The sequence below is a fragment of the Camelus dromedarius genome, chromosome X (genome assembly GCF_036321535.1).
Source record: "Camelus dromedarius isolate mCamDro1 chromosome X, mCamDro1.pat, whole genome shotgun sequence".
Lineage (NCBI taxonomy): Eukaryota > Metazoa > Chordata > Mammalia > Artiodactyla > Camelidae > Camelus > Camelus dromedarius.
In genome coordinates this window covers 37,731,421-37,752,522 of record NC_087472.1, presented here as the reverse complement: position 1 = coordinate 37,752,522, position 21,102 = coordinate 37,731,421, and positions in this window count along the sequence as shown.

Below are 21,102 nucleotides of genomic sequence, written 5' to 3'. Positions count from 1 at the left end.
CCAGTTAAAAGAATTTAGCAGTAATCCATAGTTTTATTGATGTAACAATAGCTGAAATGAAGGCACTGATGATAGGAATAAGGAGGAGGGGACAAATCCAATTGATAAGTAGGAGGTAGGACTTGATAGTTAAGTGGATGAAGGAGAATAGTAAGAAGTGATCAAAAATGACTCTCAAATTTCTGACTTGGACCATGTGGTTGTTTGTTAAGATAGAAAATATGAGAGAGAGAGAGAGAAACAGATATAGTGGAAGGAGAGGAAAGGAAAAGGGAGGAGATTTTTACTTTGTATGCCTAGTTTGATGAACCCTGAAGAGTGTCTTAGAAACAATAGAATGTATGGGTCTACAGCTTAGGAACAAGATCAGGAGATTAAGATTTGTGAACCATCATCCTCTAGGTGGCCATTAAGGCGAAGGACCTAACTGGACTCATGTAACAAGCTTGTATAAAGTGAAATGAGATTGAGCTAAAAATAAAGCCCACCATGGGAAAGGCTAATACATTAGGGAAAGTCAGAGAAAAGAAGACAGCAAAAGAGACTGAGAAGTGCCAGCCACATTGGATGAGAATCACAAGCAAGTGAGAATCAAGGGTTGGAAGTATCAACTGATGAAGAGTTTAAATAAGATAAAGACTGAAAAGTGTCTACTGTAGTTAGCCTTGGTAAAAGTCATTTTACTGGAGGGATAGGGAGGCTATAGTCTACAGTAGGTTGAAGAAGCAATGGAAAGTGAAAAGTGTAGATAACTATAAGAGACAATTCTTTAAAAAAATACTTGATTGTGAAAACAGTGATCAAAGAATCTCCATCTTGTTTACTGGCCACGTGAAAAAGCCAGTACATAGTGAAATGTCAAAGATTCAGGAAGGAGAGAGGATAATTTAGGGAAGAAGATCCTGAAGTCACAGGAGGGGAAAAGAATTTCAGAACACAGATAAAGGATTTAGTTTTGAAAAAGGAAGTTTCCCATTCCACTAAATATCTAGGGAAGATTGTAAGGATGAGTGCAGATACAGATACTGTCATGAGAGTGGGAGGAGGAACTTTAGGGAATCCCATGTTCTGGACTCTGTTTTCTCTGACAAGTAGATGAGGTCATGATGAAAACAGGGGACTCAAGGACAGTAGTGAATGTCTGAAGTAACCACTGAGTTAAAGGGTAAAGGGAGCCAATGAAAGATACATAGAAGCATTTTTTAAAAAGTTAATTCATTGGAGCATTTCTGGCTAGCACTGAAGGCCAAGTTGAGACTAGAACTGGATCTTATAAAGGCACATGCACTTGGAGATATGCTATTTTCCTGAGCGTGGTTAGCACCCTCAGGTGAAGTAGAAAAAAGCAGTTAAATAAATTGGGTTTGAATGCTGCCAAGAAAGGGGGTAGAATGGTCAAGAAGGATAGAGGGTTGAGTGCATTAGCAAGAAAGTGGCTGAAGTTATGAACTGGCAAGAGAAGGAAGGACGTGAAGACAGGAGATTGCTGACAGAGCAAATAGAATGTCAAATAATTGAGTTCTCTGTGAGACCATACACTAATTCTAGTGGAAAGAAAGGAAACATCAGTAAAAAGGTAGGAGGTGGCAAGTAGAAAGTAGAACTACAGTTTAAAATGTTAGTAAAATTGAAGTTATGAATTATGATTGTGTCCAGGATGTGGTCATGAGAGTGTATTCATGGTATAAAAGAAAAGTGGAGACAACTGAAATTGAGTCAACCAAGAATCCATGAAGTTAGGGAATTAGGTGATTTGCATAAATGGATATTGAAGGCAGTGAAGACGAAAAAGACAGGATAGGTAGTAAGGACATGAATATGAGGGAAATGACTAGGGGGTTGGTAGACAGTAATGATCAAGAAGGGTAGCTAATTTTATACAGTCAGATGGCACAAGAGGAAGTTTTTATATGAGGGTATAAAAATTATGATTTGGAGATGGCAACTGGGTCTCAGAGACATCTCTAGGACTCTGGTATGGGGGCTTGAAAGGACTATCAATTTTCCCATAAAAGCCGCAAGAAAAGGAAATGTCCTCAAATGAGAGCCGAGTGTCAGTGGCAAGCATTTTGCAAAGGATGGAGATTACAGTGGTATTTTCAGCCAGTGGACAGGGTTCAGAGGATGAGAAGTATTCCAGGTATAAAAGTATGAGAAACTGGAAAAGCTAACATTATGGGCAGAGGTAAAATTTTAGATGGAGTTCAGGAACGAGTGTGGTCTCATGTGGTGTAGAATACATAAGTAGATGGAAGAAGGCTTTGCTGAAATGTTTCAAGGTCTCAGAAAAATTTCTAGTTTAGAGTAACAGGTTAACTGAACCAATTGATCCCAAGACCCTCACTTCTCACAGAGAAGCAAAAGCAGCCTGCCAGAAAATGGGGAGAGATTGGCTACAACTCGGAAAAGATCCTTACTCAGTTGTACAGGGGTCCTGAGTAGATGATTCCTTCTAACAAAAAGAGCAGCAGCTCCTTAAGAGGTGGAAAGAATTGGGGAGGAATGCAATGGAAGCAATTATGTAGAAGTAATATTTGTTCAATATCAACACTGAACTTGTTGGAGACCTATGATATGGGGTAAAATGATGAAGACCACCCTGGCAATATAATCATATAAAACACCAGAAAATCAACTCTGCTGCCTCAACTGGCACCCTTAATCATCAGACATGTGCTCTTCTAAGGTTTTCCTTCAGCTTCACCCCTGATCAGATCCTATAATCATCCAAAGCAGTCTCCAGAACAATCTTGGATACGAAAAGTGTCCAAATAGATCTCATATATTTTTAAAAACTCACATAGGTTGGTGGAAAGGGTGAGTGTGGGGAGATAATATCTTGCTTCTAGAGATATTTCTGGAATTATTTTTGACACTTAGACTTTAAAATGAAGTGCCTCAAAGATTGAGAAGAGCACCCACTCATTTCTGCCAAAGTCTCACTTAGAAAAGATTTCAGTACTCTTAGCAAACCCTACATGGCACAAACCAACCCCTTCATAATAACTCCATGCTAATCTGAGGAAATTAGACATCATCCATCCCGTTTGTCAAGGCTCTGAGTATTCCAAATCAAAACAGAGACTGGCAAAGGATAATGGGTGAAAGACAGGAAAGATCAGCAGTCCATGAAATACATACAAGATATGGATGAGAATCAATCTGGACTCATCCTCACCCTGTCACTTGCAACTCATGGATTACTACTACTTAATATCCGACCCCCCACAACACACACATTAACACACATCCTTTTCTAAACTATCCCTCTCTAATGGTTATTTCTACTTTTCTTAAGAATTCTTGTAACAGATTAAGATACTAGAATTTATAGAGAGCTTTATGACAGTAATAACTACATTTGTTAGGTGTTTCCCATGCATTATATCATACAACAATTTAATTAAAAAGTACTCATGTTACTCCCATTTTTTTCAGATTTGGAAACTGAGAGATCAATTTGCCCAAACCATACAGCTAAGAGGCACTATTAAGTGATGGACCCAAGACTCCCATGCAGGTAACCAGGTTATAGTTCCTAAATCACTGTGCAAATGTGTCTTTTTTACCTGCTTTTAATGGGGATTGCAAAAAGACGGTGAAATATACCATTTATAATGCTCTTCTTAACTTTTTGTTAAGAAGGCCCATTACTAATAAAATCACACAATTTTAGTACTAAAATAGACAGTAACAATCTTTTTTTGTCACTTTTTTATAGACAAAGAAAATGAGATTACTACAAGAAAAGGGACTAACTCAATAACATAAAGCTCCTTAGTGGCAGAACTGAGAATCTAACCCATGTCTCTCCAACAGCAAAATCCCACTACCACCCACAAGGAATTTCCTCCAATGGCCTACTGCACCAGTAATAACTTTCTTTGATGTAGGTTTTGTGTTAAGCCATCTGTCTTCATCATTCATTTGCACAAAGAGAAGGCCTGCTATAAAATTTTTTAGCTAAGCCATTGATTGATGGGACATAGGCCAAGTCATTTTTGATAAGGAAAAAGAAAGAAGGGAAAATGTACAACTAGAGAAAGGCAGACCAGGGCAGACACTGGAGTATCAGCCTCAAAAGTAATGGGACAGAAGACGGACATTGAATAACTGGAGAGATGAAGTCTAAAGAAGTACTAAAAGGAGTACTGGGGTGTGATAAATCTCACCTAGCTTTTAGTATAATGAATAAAATTTGAAAAGTGCTTTGTTATTTACAAAGTGCTTTATGTAAAGCAGTTCCTACAGAGCCTGCATCTAGTAAGCATTTAATAAATGTTAGCTTTATTTTTCTTTTCCTTCTATCTTTCCATTCTTGAAAATATTTTGAGATATATCAGGTCAGGTGGTGGTGTGTGTGTTTTAACAGCAGGCTGTGTCTTATAACAGAAAGAGAATGGACTTTACAGCCTGCCAGACAGGACTTGAATCCTGTTTCAATCACATAGTTGGTGCTGAGAAGATGAAAACACAATTCCATCCAGAGAAAGATACTCAAGCTATTTTTCTTCCTGAATTTCAATTTTTTTCCTTGAAAATATTCTAGGAAGAGTGCTAAGATGCTCCTGAGAGCTCCAACATGCTGTTTCCAAATTCAGATGAAATCTTTATGAGAAAAGATGGGTCAGATTTTGGAGGGGACAGATTTGTATTTTCACCTTTTCAGTGCCATTTTGGTAGTGCTTTCTTTTAGATCTTTATCAAATAACCTCTCAAAGAAATGAACTTACTCATATCAACTTACACATTTGGCCAGAAGGCAAGTTCACATGCCAGTGTGAATATAGAATGCAACAAAGGGAAATAGAAGAGAGAAGGCGTGAATGCTGCATTTTACCATGTATAACTGTTGATGACTGACATCTTATATTTTTTAACCAAAAAATACTATTACTTTATGTTACCTCTAGAAAATAAAAGGGCTTCCTATGTGATTGGTAAGGAGAGAAGAAACTTTTCTAACCCCTTAAAATCAAGCCGGACCTTTCTTCAAAGAAATCAAACAGAAGATGTTACTGAAATGATGGATGAGCTGCAGATTTTGAAGAGACAAAGGATGGTTTGCCATATTTTCTGATATCCTATCTGGTTGGTTTGGTGTAGCTGTTCAGAGGACTGTGGTAAAAAGGCCCGTTGGTACCGAGAACCATGTTCAATTATTGATGCTACTATGACTGTCAGAAGGAGGAGTGGCAATATAAATGCCATATAGTTGCTGTCTCTGGGATAGACACACTTATAAGTGGCTTTCCAGGGCCTATGATCACCACCTATATGTAACCATCCATTATCCTTTTGGTACCCTCTGAGAGCTTCTCAAAGGCTGAAGGTAGGAAAAGACATCAGGAACTATGCTTACATGTGCAGCATGTAGATGTTTGGGTGGAAAATGCTGGCTCCTGTGTCGGCAGGCACTTTTAACATAATTTCACAACCCAGATGAGCCATCAGTCTTATCTATTATTACTGCTTTGGGGCAGATGCTCGTTTGAGCATATCTGAGCATCATGATAACATGGAGCACTTATTTTGTTTGACATGTGGGAATGTTCTGAAAGGGTTTGGAAATCCCTACTCCTATTTGGATAGATGGAGTGTAGGTGAAGTAAAAGGACAGATAAAGCTGGCATGCCAGGGTGAGTTGTTTTCATCTAGTCCAGTATGCAGTAGGGAAATATGGAATGGCATCTGAAAGATATGATCAGTACCATGTTTTAAAAAGTAAATTGACATAATAATAACTAACTCTATTACACATACTTTGTATTACTTTATTTAAAAATGTGTGTGTGCATGTGTTTGTGGTAATCTCAAGAGACAGATGTTACTAAAATCTTCATTTTTTTTTTTACAGGTGAGAAAACAATGGTACATTATTTTGCCCACTATCAGAGGAGGAGTAAGTGACAGAGCGAGGATCTAAACCCAGGCAGTCCAGCTTCCTAGCCTGTGTTCCTAACCTTGGCTGATTCTCAATCCTGAGTACACATTAAACTCACCCAGAGAGCTTTTAACATATATTCATATCCCCACCAAGACCACGTGAAAACAAACCTCTGACACCGTAGCATTCGTAGCTTTTAAAAGTATCTTGTGGTTCAGATGCACTATAAGGTTTGGGATTCACTTTACTACACTTATGGCAAGTGGGCAAAATGAATTAGCATGTTTGTTTGTCTGAAGGAGAATAAGGGAGAATCTCTCAAACCTGCCCCTACCCAGAGATGGCCACAGTTAGACTTTTGGTAAATGTTCTATGCATATATAGAGAGATGATATTTTAAATATGTAACAAATAGTACAGGATTGATACCAGTCAGAATAGACAATAGTCATAAAAAACTCACATTTTGTAGCCCTACCAATGTGTACTTATTGAATTTTAAAAAATTATACATTCATATATATTGTAGATATTTTCCATGTCAATATAAGAGATCTACATTACACTTTTTAATGGCTGTATCATTTCTCACTGTATGGAGTTAGCATACTTTATTTAACCAGTACTCTGGTTGTGTCCATTTTTTTCTTATTAGAATTAGACTCAACAGTTCTCTTTAGATTTGTTGCACACATTGTTTTGTAAGTTCACTCTCCCCAAACTACCAAAAAGTAACAGAAGAGTAGACATTAGCTCCAATAAAATGGAGACAATCTTACTTCATAGAGGAAATCAAAAGCTTCCCGCACATTTTTTTTTCTATCTGCTGTAGGCCAGCCCTACACTGGCATTCATCTTGCAGAAAATATGTGAATCCTCTGGACAGGACAGCTTGCTTTGGGGCCAGGTCTCTTAAAATAGGGGACAATATATTTGCTCTTCAAGTCACCCCACCTATTTTGGCTTCTATAGAGTTCCTAACTGTGTCTGAACATCTGACTACCCTCTCTTTACCTTATCTTTCTGTATTTTGGTCTTCCTTGAATTTCTTCAGCATGACAATCTGTCCTTGTCCTCAGGATTACCCCATCACATGTATCTACCAATCCTGTGTCTTCTGCTTGCAGACCTGGTTTCTGATTTGATCTTTGCCTTGACCTTTGATTTGGGTGTGATTTCAAATTTCCAGCTATTTTCCTACCTGGATAACCATGCACTGCATAGCCTGTGCACTTGAATTTTAGTCCATTCTTTACTATGTCTCAAACCTGTGGATGTCTGTAGTATTGCGGAAATAAAAATCCTACTAACAATGCAAAGTATTCCCCACAAAGTGTAGAAAGGAAAGAACAATGCTTTACTGTTGAATAAGCATGTCCAAATTATGTGCACATAGGTAGTTTGCATAATACTATGAATTCAGGGCATTTTCACACCCATTTATATAAATAGTCTGCAGCCATACATAATGCATGTCCTTCAGGCTTTTGTGGTATCCTTGAGTCTCCTATAAGAGGACTTAATATGACAATTTGTGTATATTTTTTTTTCATATAGTTCATCTTAAATTCACTTGAGAATTGAGATTGCTATTTGTTTTAGTTAATTGCCTTCACCCACAGGAATACTAAATCTTCTCTTATCTCCACTATAAGCAAATGGTTACAGCCTAAGACAAATAGCTGGTTAAGCTATCAAGGTGCCAGGAAGGCTTTGCTAGGTGTTTTCATTGCGAAGTGGATGAAATCCAGAGCCTTGAAGAGAGTTATTTACATTCCAAAAGGTTACAGTAAGGACTTTGGTGGAGTTGGGTTTCCCAAAGAAACAAACTTAGAAGGAGAGGGCAAAAGATCTATTTGCCCTTTACAAACAGACACAATTATTTTTACTTACACTTACAGTACCTCTGTCATTGACAACATTAGGACTTCAGACCCAAAGAGCAGTTATGGGAGCTGCTTAAAATGCAGCATAGAGCTGAAAAGACAAAATATAAACTAAACGAAAAGGCAACCTGTAGTATGGGAGAAAATATTTGCAAAAGATGAGACCTCCAAGGGTTAATTTCTAAAATATACAAACAGCTCATACAGCTTAATATCAAAAAAACAAATAGCCCAATCAAAAATGGGCAAAAGGCCTAAATAGACATTTCTCCAAAAAAGACATACAGATGGCCAATAGTCACATGAAAATGAAAAGATGCTCAACATCGCTAATTATTAGAGAAATGCAAATCAAAACTACAATGAGGTATTACCTTACACCAGTCAGAATGGCCATTATTAAAAAGTCTACAAATAATAAATACTGGAAAGGGCATTGATAAAAAGGAACCCCCTTACCCTGTTGGTGGGAATGTAGATTGGTGCAGCCACTATAGAAAACAGTATGGAGGTTCCTTTAAAAACCAAAAATGGAGTTACCATATGATCCAGCAATCCCACTCTTGGGCATATATCCAGAGTAAACTCGAATTCGAAAAGACACCTGCACCCCAATGTTCATAGCAGCACTTTTTACAATAGCCAAGACATGGAAGCAACCTAAATGTCCATCAACAGATATATATATATATAAAATTACTTAGCCATAAAAAAGAATGAAATAATGCCATTTGCAGCAACATGAATGGACCTAGAGATTATCATATTAAGTGAAGTAAGTCAGACAGAGAAAGACAAATACTACATCACTTATATGTGGAATCTAAAAAAAAATGATACAAATGAACTTATTTACAAGCCAGAAATAGACTCACAGACATAGAAATATGGTTACCAAAAGGGAAAAGGGTGGGGGAGAGCGATAAATTAGGAATTTGGGATTAACATATTCACACTACTATATATAAAATAGACAAATAACAAGGCCCTACTGTATAGCACAGGGAACTATATTCAATATCTTCTAATAATCTATAATGGAAAAAAGCCTGAAAAAGAATATATATATATATATATATATATATATATATATATATATATATATATATATGTACATGTATAACTGAATCACTTTACTGTACACCTGAAACTAACACAACATTGTAAATCAACTACACTTCAATTAAAAAAGAAAAAAAGAAAAGAAAATGCACCATAAAGCTGAAAAGACTCAGGAATCCTTATCTTCCAGATCTGATCTTAACTGAGCACTAGTGAGACAGGATTTGCTCCTAAGTTCTCCAGCAGCATCCTGGGGGCACAAAAGTCTAGATTCTGTCTGCTTTCCACCAGTATCAGAGAATTCATTTGTGCTCCTAAGGCATGAATGCTGAAAACCAACTACTAGAAACTTGCTAATGTCTACAGAGAAAAACATTAAATTTACTCATTAGAGTGATTATTTATTTGCCTTCTGTTAACTTGGATCATTACTTTGTTTCAGACAAGTCTTTTCAGTGAGTGTCTTTGCTTTCCTAAATACGTTTGTATCAAGGTCATTTGTTAGAAGAGATCATGCAGAGTGTTATTTTTGGTATTCCAGACATGCTCTTCACATCTGACAGCCTGCATGTTTACTTTAATACAACATCTTCTTGTAACCCAAGTTCTAGATCTTAGAAATCACTCACATTTATGATTACTGAATCTCATGATCTTCAGATCTCAAAATTCTTAATGAACCTTCTGACCTGCATGATTAATTTAGGGAGAATGCCATGCACTTTGCACACTGATACAGACCTTGCTCAAATCTGTTGTGAGAAAACATGTCACTTTGAGCTCTGGAAGTGAATCACAATTTTATTTTATTATATTTTATTTATTTAATGGGGGTACTAGGGATTAAACCCAGAATCCCACCACTGACTTCCTAGTTTTCACCTGAGTGGATACTTCACATGGTTTGCAACATACGCCCTGCCTGTCTTCATAGGAATGCACCATATGCATCCAGTACCGTGCCCAGCCAATGCTTTTGCCTCTATCTGGTTGTTCATAAAAGGACTTTCTCCGGGTCCTTGGGACAATTCTCAGATACAAAGGACACTTAAACACTGGACAAAGTGGTGCAACTGAGCTCTGAACCTTTAACGTTTGATTGCAGAGAGCTGAGCCCCTCACACTGGGTCAGTGGAGAGAGTATATCCTGATCACACCAGCTCAGGTTAGTTTCTGTCTCCTGAAACCAACACTCTTAATTAATACATCCAACTAACCCATTTGTTAGTTCCTGTGATAGGGACACTAAGGAAGATCCACTTCTTCAGTTCAGTGGCTTCAATCTTCAAGACAAAGAGTACACATCATTTATTAAATTGTTACAGGCAAGATCTGTGTTAACATACTCGCTGTGGAATGCAGACGTCAATTTTATTAAATCTTTCATTCTCTTATTCAAAATTATAACAGCCTGCTTTATGTTCGGGACTCCTCTAGGCATGGGGATATAGCAGTAAATAAAACAGATAAAGTCATTGTCCTCATGGAATCCGTGTTACTCTAGATGGAGGTAGAGAACAGACACAGGAAATTAAGCTAAAATTGTGTCAATTTTTATAGATAACAGAAATAAATGAATAATAGACAACAGATATAAGTTAATAAGTATTAAAAAATTACAGTGTGAAATAGTGAAACATGTTATGATGAAACAACAACAGAAAAATAAGGTTATGGGATAAGGTCATGGGGGACTTGGTAGAGGAAGCTCCTACCTGGCAGCAGTGGTAACACACATCCAGAGCTCAACAACAAAGAGTAGTAACAGCTTCCTTATCTCTGGGTAACACTCTTTTCTATTTTTTACTAAAACAGCCCTTTGTAACATCTCTACAACCATTTCTCTGCATTAAATCCCTCTCTGTCTAAAATATCTCAGAGTGATTTGTTTCTTAACCAGACACTTGAGGTAATACTCTGGAAAAGTAAAGATCCCGCCAGCCCTTAGAAAGAGGTGGAGTCAGGATTCCCTTTGTCAGTCTCTTACATCTTCCACCTATGTGGTTTGGCCTTACTGTTTTCTCTCTAAAGAAACATGTCTTCCATGAAAACCTCCTGACATTTGGCAATAGGCAGTAGTGTATAGTGGTTAAGAGCATGTACTTTAGAGATAAACTGCTTGGATTCAAATCCTATCTCTACCACTTGTTGGCTGTGTGACCTCAGGCAAATTGCTTAATCTCCTTTGCCACAGAGTCTTCATCTGCCAAATGGGAATAATGATTCTACTTCATAGGAGTTCATGAGGATACATTTGATTAATACATATACATTTCCTAGAATAATCTTTGGCACACAGATTGTGGCTGTTATTATCTTAAAATTTCCCACCAGAAAGGTGGCTGAGAAAAAGAATTTGCTTTCTCTTTCAATAAAAATGGAAAAAAATTCCATGTTCATGGACTGGAGGACATAATATTAAGATGGCAATACTACTCAAAGCAATCTATAGATTCATCACATTCCCTATCAAAATACCAGGTGACGTTTTTGCAGAAATTGACAAGGTAACCCTAAAATTTGCATGGAAATACAAGGGATCTGGAATAGCCAAAACAATATTGAAAAGGAAAAACAAAGCTGGAGGATTAACATTTCCCTATTTCAAAAGTTACCACAAAGCTACATTAATACTTTGTGGTATTGGCATAAGGATGGACATATAGATCAATGGGATAGACTGAGAGTCCAGAAATAAACCCTTACATTTATGATCAACTGATTTTCCAACAAGGCTGTCAAGACTATTGAATTGGAAAGAATAGTCTTTCAACAAGTGATGTTGGGATAATTGGATATCCACATGTTAAATAATAAAGAACTTACATCATAAATAAAAATTAACTCAAAATGGTTGATACACTTAAATTTAAGATCCACAACTATAAAAATCTCAGAATGGTTTCTAAGCCATGACACTAAGCATGAAAAACAAAAGAAAAATAGTTAAATTGGACATCAAAGTCAAAATATTTTGTTTTGCATAGGATACCACAGGTAAAAGAAAAGACAACCCACAGATTGGGGCAAATTTTGGAAATGATATATCTGATATGGGACAGCAACCACAATGTATAAAAAACACAACATATAAAAACCACAATGTATTTAAAAAAAACTCATACCTCAACAATAAAAAACAAATAAGCCATTTTATAAATGAGCAAAGGGTTTGAACAGACATCGCTTCAAATGATCTATACAAATGGCCAGTGAACACATAAAAAAAGATGCTCAACATCTTTAGTCATCAGAGAAATGCAAATCAAAACCACAATGAGATAACATTTTCCACCCACTAGAATGGCTATAATAAAAAAAATAATAATACTATTGTTTGTTTAGGCGAGGATGTGGAAGAAATGAAACCTTACATATTGCTAGTGGGGATGTAAAATGATACAGTCATTTCAGAAAATATTTTGGCAGTTCACAAAATCCTAAACCTAGACCTACTTAAACTTTGCCTAGGAGGAAGAATCAGTAACCCTATTGGGTTGTCTCTTTTACCAAGTTCTTCCCAATGCATCTCTTAAATTTAGCAGTAATTGTGGTGGCACTTCTCTGGGCAGGGAGATACAATGGAAATAAAACATACTTGTAAACAAAAATTTATACACAAAAGTTTATAATGGTTTTATTTATAATCATCCAAAATTAAAAAACAATCCGAATGTCCATCAACTGATGAATGGATAAACAAAATGCGGTATGTCCATACAATGGAATATTATTTTTCAATAATTTGTCTTTCATAAACACTTACTATGTCCAGCCCTTTTTTGGGCTCCCTTGAAGTCTCCAAAAGCCCTACCATATGAAGACCTGGCTTAGATGAATAGTTTTCAAATACTGAAATTCTTGCCAAGCCAGAATCATCTAGGATCCTTGGCAGAATCCATATTCCTGTAAAGAATCTTCAGATAATCTGAAAGGGGCTGTGTAGGGTGTTGGGCTGTACCCCGCAGGCTTGCAAACACTGTATTTGCCCAGCCAGAGACTAAAGAAAGAGCTCAGAGTCAGCGACAGAGACATCAATGATTTAATAGGGGTATCTTACATGTCTGAAGCAAGGTCCTGGAGCAACACCTCACCATGTGCAGCAGATGGTGGACCGGACATAGCAGTAGTTTTCACTAACAGGTGGGGAAGGGAAGGTTACCAATTATAGGGGGAATTGACGTCAGGTTGACTCATTGGTTACCAGGGAGACTTGTAGAGGGGCACGCCCATCACCACCCCTTTGATAAGCTTTCAGAGTGGAGATGTTCTGATCTAAAGATTAGAAAGATCACTAGCTGGGGCCAGGGGCAAGTATGTAGGAAGGTCAGTCATGTGAGTAGGGTGTAGGTGAAGCAGGCACTGGTCCAGCAAGTGATGGACAGAGAGCAAAAGAATAGCCATCTTGGGTGGTCTGACCATACAATGGGGCCCAGGAATATGATTTTAATGGGCTCCGCAAGGTTGAGAATCCTTTCAATTCTGTTATGCAGATTCTGTCAGAAACAATGCAGTAGGTAAGCTTTTACCATGAGCATAGGTGCTTCCCAAGTATGCCTCACAGAGACCAAAGACAGAGGATCTTCTGTCTTAAATCAACAGAACAAAGTAGGGGGGAGGGTGTAGCTCAGGTGGTAGGCTGCATGCCTAGCATGCCTGAGGTCCTGGGTTCAATCCCCAATGCCTCCACTGAAAAATCAAACAAATAGATAAACCTAATTACCACCTCCCCCAACAAAAAAAATTAAAAAAAAAAAAACAGAAAAACACAGAACAGAATAGTTCTTAGGCATGCCTGCAGCTCACATCTGTACTTTTTTTAAAAAGAATTTTTCAGAGCAGCTTTTAGTTTACAACAAAATTGAGTGGGAGGCATAACCCCTGCCCCCACACATGCATAGTATCCCCCATTATTAACATAATAGTTGGAATCATACAATATGCAGTTTTTCAAATTGGCTCCTTTCACTAGTAATATGTATTTAAGTTTCCTCCATGTCTTTTCATGGTTTGATAGCTCATTTCTTATTTAGTGCTGAATATTCTATCTGGATGTACCAGAGTTTATCTATTTACCTACTGAGGGACATCTTGGTTGCTTCCAAGTTTTGGCGATTATGAATAAAGCTGCTATAAAAATCCTTCGGCAGGTTTTTTTTATAGACATACGTTTTCAGCTCCTCTGGGTAAACATTAAAGAGTGTGATTGCTGGATCATATAGTAAGAGTATGTTTAGTTTTGTAAGAAACAGCCAAACTGTCTTCCAAAGTGCAAAATAATGATGTTGGATCCTTACCCTGTACCATATAGAAAAATTAACTCAAAATGGATCAACAACCTAAATATAAGAGCTAAAACTATAAAACTATTAGAAAAAAGAACCATAGGAGTAAATCCATGATTTGGGATTTAGGAAAATGGGAAAAATGACTATGAATTGATACAGATATCATTGTTTAAATGTTTTTCATCAATTAAAAATTAACTAAAACTTAAGCTAAATAATGATCATAATCAATATTACTATCATGACTATTTTTATAAACGTCCATTGATGCAAATCTCCAAAACGGGCTGTTTATCAGGTACCTGCCTTGTCAGGAACTTGGGAATTCTAAGTATGTGCCTGATGTAGGTTTCCACAGATACTTCACCATGGTCTTTTGGGATGTGGAAATATCATCTCTATTCTGTGACAGTCAGAGCTGTGAAGTTCTTTTCTAAGATCCTACAGCCTTTTCTAAGATGCCTCTGTGGGAAACCTGAGATTGGTACCAAGGCCCTCATTCTAATCTCCGTTTGTCCTAGTCTCCACCCCTTAGTCCCTTAGCCGTCCATTACAGGTCTAGGAGAGGGAGATGTTCTCCTATTGTTCTATGGCATGATACCACCAGAATATTCATTTTAAGTTCTAGGGACCTGGGTATATGTTCCTTTCCTCCCACTAATGAGCTTTGTTTTCCTCATATGTAAAGATTAGGAAGATGGTCTTTGTCCCAGGTTATTTTACCTGGGAAAGCAAAAAGTCTTGATGAACCAGCTCAACAGGAGAATGGTGAGGGCACAGGATCCTTCTACAGGTAGGTAGAACAGCTGTCCTGGCAGGCTCCAAGAAACACATTAACATTCTTTTTCTTGGTCAGGCATTTTAGGCCCTTCTTTGGAGGAACAAAATAATTCCTTGAGGCATTAGGAAAGTAACTTCATTTTAAGAAAAAAGTATGAGTTGGAGAATGAATTATGAGTCGAACAATGAAGTAGGATGATTATGTAGGGTTATATTCAAATGAGGTTCAGAAATAGATGTGAATTCTGATTGAATCAACAATGAAAGATCTCAGATAAACTTGAAACATCCAAGTCACTTCCAAAATGGCAGGCTTAAATGACATCAGCCAATTAACAAGCCAATCACAACATACTTCCGTTTCTTTAAGTGCCCCCTAATAAGGGATTTCTTTCCAAGAATGCTAGGATGATTTAATATTAGGAAACTACAAGTTTAATTTATTTGAATAAACTAAAACATAAAAAAAATTCATCTCAAAAGTTGCTAAAAGGGCATATGTTAATGTTTGATATTTCTTATACTAAGATGCTTAGAAAAACAAAAATGGTATTTTGAACATAGACTTCATAAAAGCCCAGTATCATGTTTGCTGAAGAAATGCTAATGTCATCACTCTTAGAGTCAATGTGACAAAAAAGTTTTATATTAAAATTATTTGAAAGTATACAAAATATTAGGCAATTAATGTTTAAAGAGGTTTGACCCCTGAAAGACAAAAAATATTCCAGCAATTTACTTACTTGCAATGCAATTGGATCAACTGAAAATGTAACTGAGCAGGACCCTACAGGGCCTGCCTGTTACAGACCCCTCCCATGTCCTCTGCCTGCCTCTGGTTTGTAGAAAAGCTGTTGTCTCCCAGGCCTCCCCTGAGTCACAAAGCCTGGCTCAAGAATTAATGATTGAAAGGATGTGAACATGCAGCAGCAAAAATAGCAATTGGGCCAGGAGAACAGGTAAGAATTTAAACAGTAAATCAGCTATATTGCAGTCACAGAATCTTTTGATCCTCTCTGAAGTACCTACATAATTGTATCTGGTGCACATTTCCTAAGCTGTTTTACAGATGCTAAAACCCCCACCAAATGGAAGAAGTTAACTACTTGATGACTATGAGCCCACAGCCCCCAGATGTACTAGAGCCTAAGAATGAATGTTAACCCCTGTGACACCACCCTGTTACCTCCATCAACCAATCAGAGAATTGTGAACATTCTGATCACCCACCCTGGAACTCTCCTCCTTCACCTTGCATTTAAAAATGTTTCCCTGAAACCCATTGAGTAGTTAGGGTTTTTTGAGCATTATTTGCCCCGGACTTCTTGTCTGACATCTTACAATAAATGTTGCACTTTCCTTCACCACAACCTAGTGTCAGTAGACTTGCGTATGGGCAAGTGGACCCAAGTTTGGTTCAGTAACAAAAATATTTGGCCTAAATATTGCATGCAACATATTAATGCTAAAAATTATTCATTGTTTACTGAAGTTCAAATTTCACTGGGTATTCTGTATTTTTATTTGCTAAATCTGGCAAACTAATTACATGATAACATAAAATCCAAGCTCATATGAAAAATGTTCAGACAAATATGTTGTTTGCCATTTCAGTAAATAATATTGCCTGCCATTCCATTAAACAATTGTTGCCCCCCACCAAGCCATCAGCCACTGCAGCTGACCCCAAAGGGTTTGCCCTGAGGGGAATTCAGGATAGAGAAAAATGAAACATTCCGTGCTCTGGATACTAGCCCTAGATAGTTAAGATGCATATCTAAGGAATCATTTTAATGAGCCCAGATTCTTGCATCATCCCATACGTAGAAAAGCACTAAAATCATTAACTTGAGATGTCTGTTTTTTATGTTTATGCTTTGATATCTCACACATGATGTATGTCTGGAAATTCCACTGTATACCCACGGAAGAATGGGGGTGAAAAGTCAATAACATCATTATGAAAATAGCTTTGACCTCACAGAACCCTTTAAAGGTAGAAAAATAACTGCCAGAACTGCCCTTTTAGTAAAGCAGTAAAATAGAATATTATTGGACATAATCCACTATTTTCTTCTGAACAACTTTTACTACAGATACATTCAACTTGAGATCAGGTAATATTTAACTCATTATTAGAATGACATCTTAATATGAGCAGAATGCCACAAGTCTAAAAAAATAAAACAGATCAGACTTGACTGTGCTACAGTTATTATTATAAAAAAAAAGTATGTGGCCTGAAAAAAGCCTTTGGTGTTTGCTACTCAAATCCTCCTAAGGACAATTAATTTGTGACTGTGTACTTGGTGATGGTCTTGGTGCCCTCAGACCGAATGTGATCAGCTGCCTTTATGGGCAGCAGCTGGCACAAGGCTGTTTAGACCTCCCTGGAGGTGATGTTTGAGCACCTTTTGCAACAGGCCAGGTAGGAGGCCTCATCTGAGTTGCACTTGAGCATGCAATCAAGGAAAGAACTCATGATGCTCATGGCCTTTGATAAAATGCCCATGTCAGAGCAAACCTGTTTCAGAACCTTATAGACAAAGGTGGAATAACGCTCTCAGTAGCAGTGTCTCATTCTTTTTTTTTTTTTTTTTTTTTTTTTTTACCTACTGGATTTTAGAAGCAGCTTTCTTGGAACACTTCTTGCTAAACATAGAAAAGTTAGAAGAGATCTCAGGCATGACAGACACATCTTTCCAGTACCTTGGGGGAAAAATGTTAGTGACACGGTGCATCCCATATAAAGGCCCTGCATTCAAATGAGGTCTTGGGTAAACTCAATAATTTAGTTGGATAAAACGCAATGCAGGAAAGCCTGTCAATAAATCACACCATATTAGATGTGGCTAGACATTTCCCTTACTTGGCGTGGGCCAATTAGGAGGCAAGATACCTACGTGCTTCCTATGGACTCCACCACAAGTACTTTGAAAAGATACTCCTATAGCACCAACACCGTAGAGATGTCAGCTTCAGTCCTTTGAAAAATTCTGACCTCCATAACCCAAGTCCATAATGCCAGAGGATTGATACTGGCTACATTTGGGCCTTTTGTCCTCTGATCCAGATTCCACTGTTGTCTGGGTCTTGGGCTACCTGGGCTTGAAGAGGAACTCCCTGACTTGGGGAAGTGCTTCTGGAAAACAAGGGACTTGGCTGACCATCCAATGCCTCTGGCCTTACCAAAGTGCCTATAGTTAACAATACTATATTATATGCTTAATATTTGCTAAGAATATAGATCTTATGTTAAGTGCTTTTACCACAAAAGAAGTTTAAAAAAACAATAAATAAAGAGAAAGGGAGGGAACTTTTGGAGGTGATGAATATGTTTGTAGCCTTGATTGTGGTGAAGGTTTTCACAGTTGTATACTTACCTACAAATTCATAAAGTATGTACACTAATTATGTACAGCTGTTTGTATACCTCAATAAAGTGTTATAAAAAGCAAATTTTTAAAAACTTCATTGGATTGGCAAAAGTAGAAATGGCAAAATCCTGTCTCCAAACAGATAACACAAACAAAAATTGAATTATTTATAAAAATGCAATACATCCTTAAACATTTACCAAGTTTAAAATTGTTTTCTTGATGATGCTTAAGTTCTAGGGAAAAAAAAACCCCAAACTGTGAAATTGATGTATAAACATAAGCATGATTGGCAGAAAAAAAAAAATCATTAAATTACAACTCTAAGTAATCTCCTTAAGAAGAAAAGAGAATAATAAATAATACTTAAAAATTAATGGGATATTTCCTTGAAAAGCTATAGTAATACACTAAAAATGTCAATAAAAATGCATGAATTTGTGGATAAAATAAACTGTAAAAATTAATACTCCCCCCAAACCCTTAAAAACTAAGAAGAATGGAAGAAATTGAAGCAATTAATGAGCTACCATCACAAATGTCCAGGCTTCCAGGAATATTTTCTGTCAGACAATTTAGGAATTAAGTATTTCTAACTGCTAATTAAATGTTCTTAATTATGAAAGAAAAAATCAAAATTGTATTTTAAAAATATAATGATAAAATCTATTGAGGAAAACATACTAAAAAGAATCCTGAGCAGTCATATTTATAAATGAGGACACAAAAAATCCAACATAAAATATTAGCAGTCAAATTGGATTTCTCATTAAAAGATGAACATTAAAGGGTAAACTGGGATTCACCTAAGAATACAGTGATGGTTCAGTTTTCAGTGAAATATAAACATGATTCACTTTGTGGCATTAAAAGAAAAAAGAAAATTTGGGGATAATCTCAGTAGATGCTTCAGATTCCATTGCTAATATGATGAGTTGGATAATATTTGTTTTGTGCTGAAATAATATTATCATCATTAGAGTCAGGATTCAGGACAATGAGCTCCCTTATCAGGACTATTATCTATCATTATTCTGGAATATTAGATAAATCTTAAAAAATAATTTGAAAAAGGATATTGCTGCTTAAGGGAACTAAGAAAAACTGTCTCAAAATCACCTGCACATAAGTTCCCAAGGTGGTGCCACCTGATTGCCTTATGCGTACAAAACAAAATTTTGTGAAACCGAAGGCTGTTTTCAGAGCATGCAAGTATTCAGAAAAAGAACTGTAGGCAAGTTTGAAAAAACAAAAAGTAGCATTTCACTAAGTTGTTTAATTTTCATTGAAATATAGTTTAATTTCCATTGGAATATATTTAATACCATATATTTAATATCATATAAGTGTTTTCCCATTGTTACTTTAGTATACTGTTCTCATGCATTAGTGTGTCATATGAGAAGACAATTTAACATATTGAATCCATTGGGACAATCGTGGTATGTTTTTGGCTGTTGTCCATTTGCAAACTCAGAAATAAAATAGAAGTATTAGTACATTAACTTAAAAATACACCATGATTGTGCTGTGGAATGAAGACTGGGAGTGCAGGGATTATTGATACAGATGAAATCTGAGAAGGAGAAAGGAAAAATGGAGCTTGACACTGAAGACCAGAAGGGAAAATTAACACATCTGATTAATTTAATCAGATTAATGTTAACCTGGTGGGAGAATCAGAGAAGGGATTAAGTGAGCATGGAGAGTAGATGAATGGAGGAGGGACTAAGTGAACAATCATGCTCTAATGTTGTGTCTTATGGAAAAAGATAAAATAAAGAAAACAGCTTTACTGCAGTAAATAAAAAAATTATCAGCATCAAGCCAAGGAAAACAAGATTAACATGATAAATATACCCCCAAATATTTTCAACAGGACCTATATTAAGAAATTTATTTAAATACGTAATCAAGGATCCCAAAACAGCACAAAAATATCTAAATCAAATATTCTAAGAACAAATGTCCTCTCCAAGTTCACTGTATTCTAATATTAATATTCTAACCTTTTCATTTTAATTTGATTCTAGTCATTTACAGTTCATATTCATTCATTTTTAAAACACGTCATGTTCAACATCACTAATCATCAGGGAAATGGAAATAAAAACCACAATGAAATATCACCTTACACCTATTAGAATGGCTATCATCAAAAAGACAAGCAGTAACAAATGTTGGCAAGGATGTGAGAAAAGGGAATCCTTGTACATTGTTGGTGGGAATGTAAACTGGTTCAGCCACTATGGAAAACAGTATAAAGGTTTCTCAAAAATTTAAAAACAGAACTACCATATGATGCAGCAATCCTATTTCTAGTATATATTAAAAGAAATGAGAACATGATATCAAAGAGATATCTGCACTCACATTTTCATTACATCATTATTCACAATAGCTAAGATATGGTAACAACCTAAGTGTTCATCAGTGAATGGGTAAAGAAGATGTGAGGTACATAGAGATAAATATGTATGTGTGTGTGTATATATGTTATTCAGCCATGAGAAAGAATGAAATCCTGCCATGACAACATGGATGGACCTTGAGGGCATTATGCTAAGTGAAATAAGTCTGACAGAGAAAGACAAATACTGTATGTATGATGTCACTTATACATGGAATCTAAAAAATAATACAAATGAATGTATATGCAAAACAGAAACAGACTCACAGATATAGAAAACAAACTTGTGAATACCAAAAGGGAGAGGGAAGGTGGGAGGGACAAATTAGGGGTATGGAATTAACAGATACAAACTACTATACATAAAAATAGATAAGCAACAAGGATATATCGTACAGCACAAGGAATTATA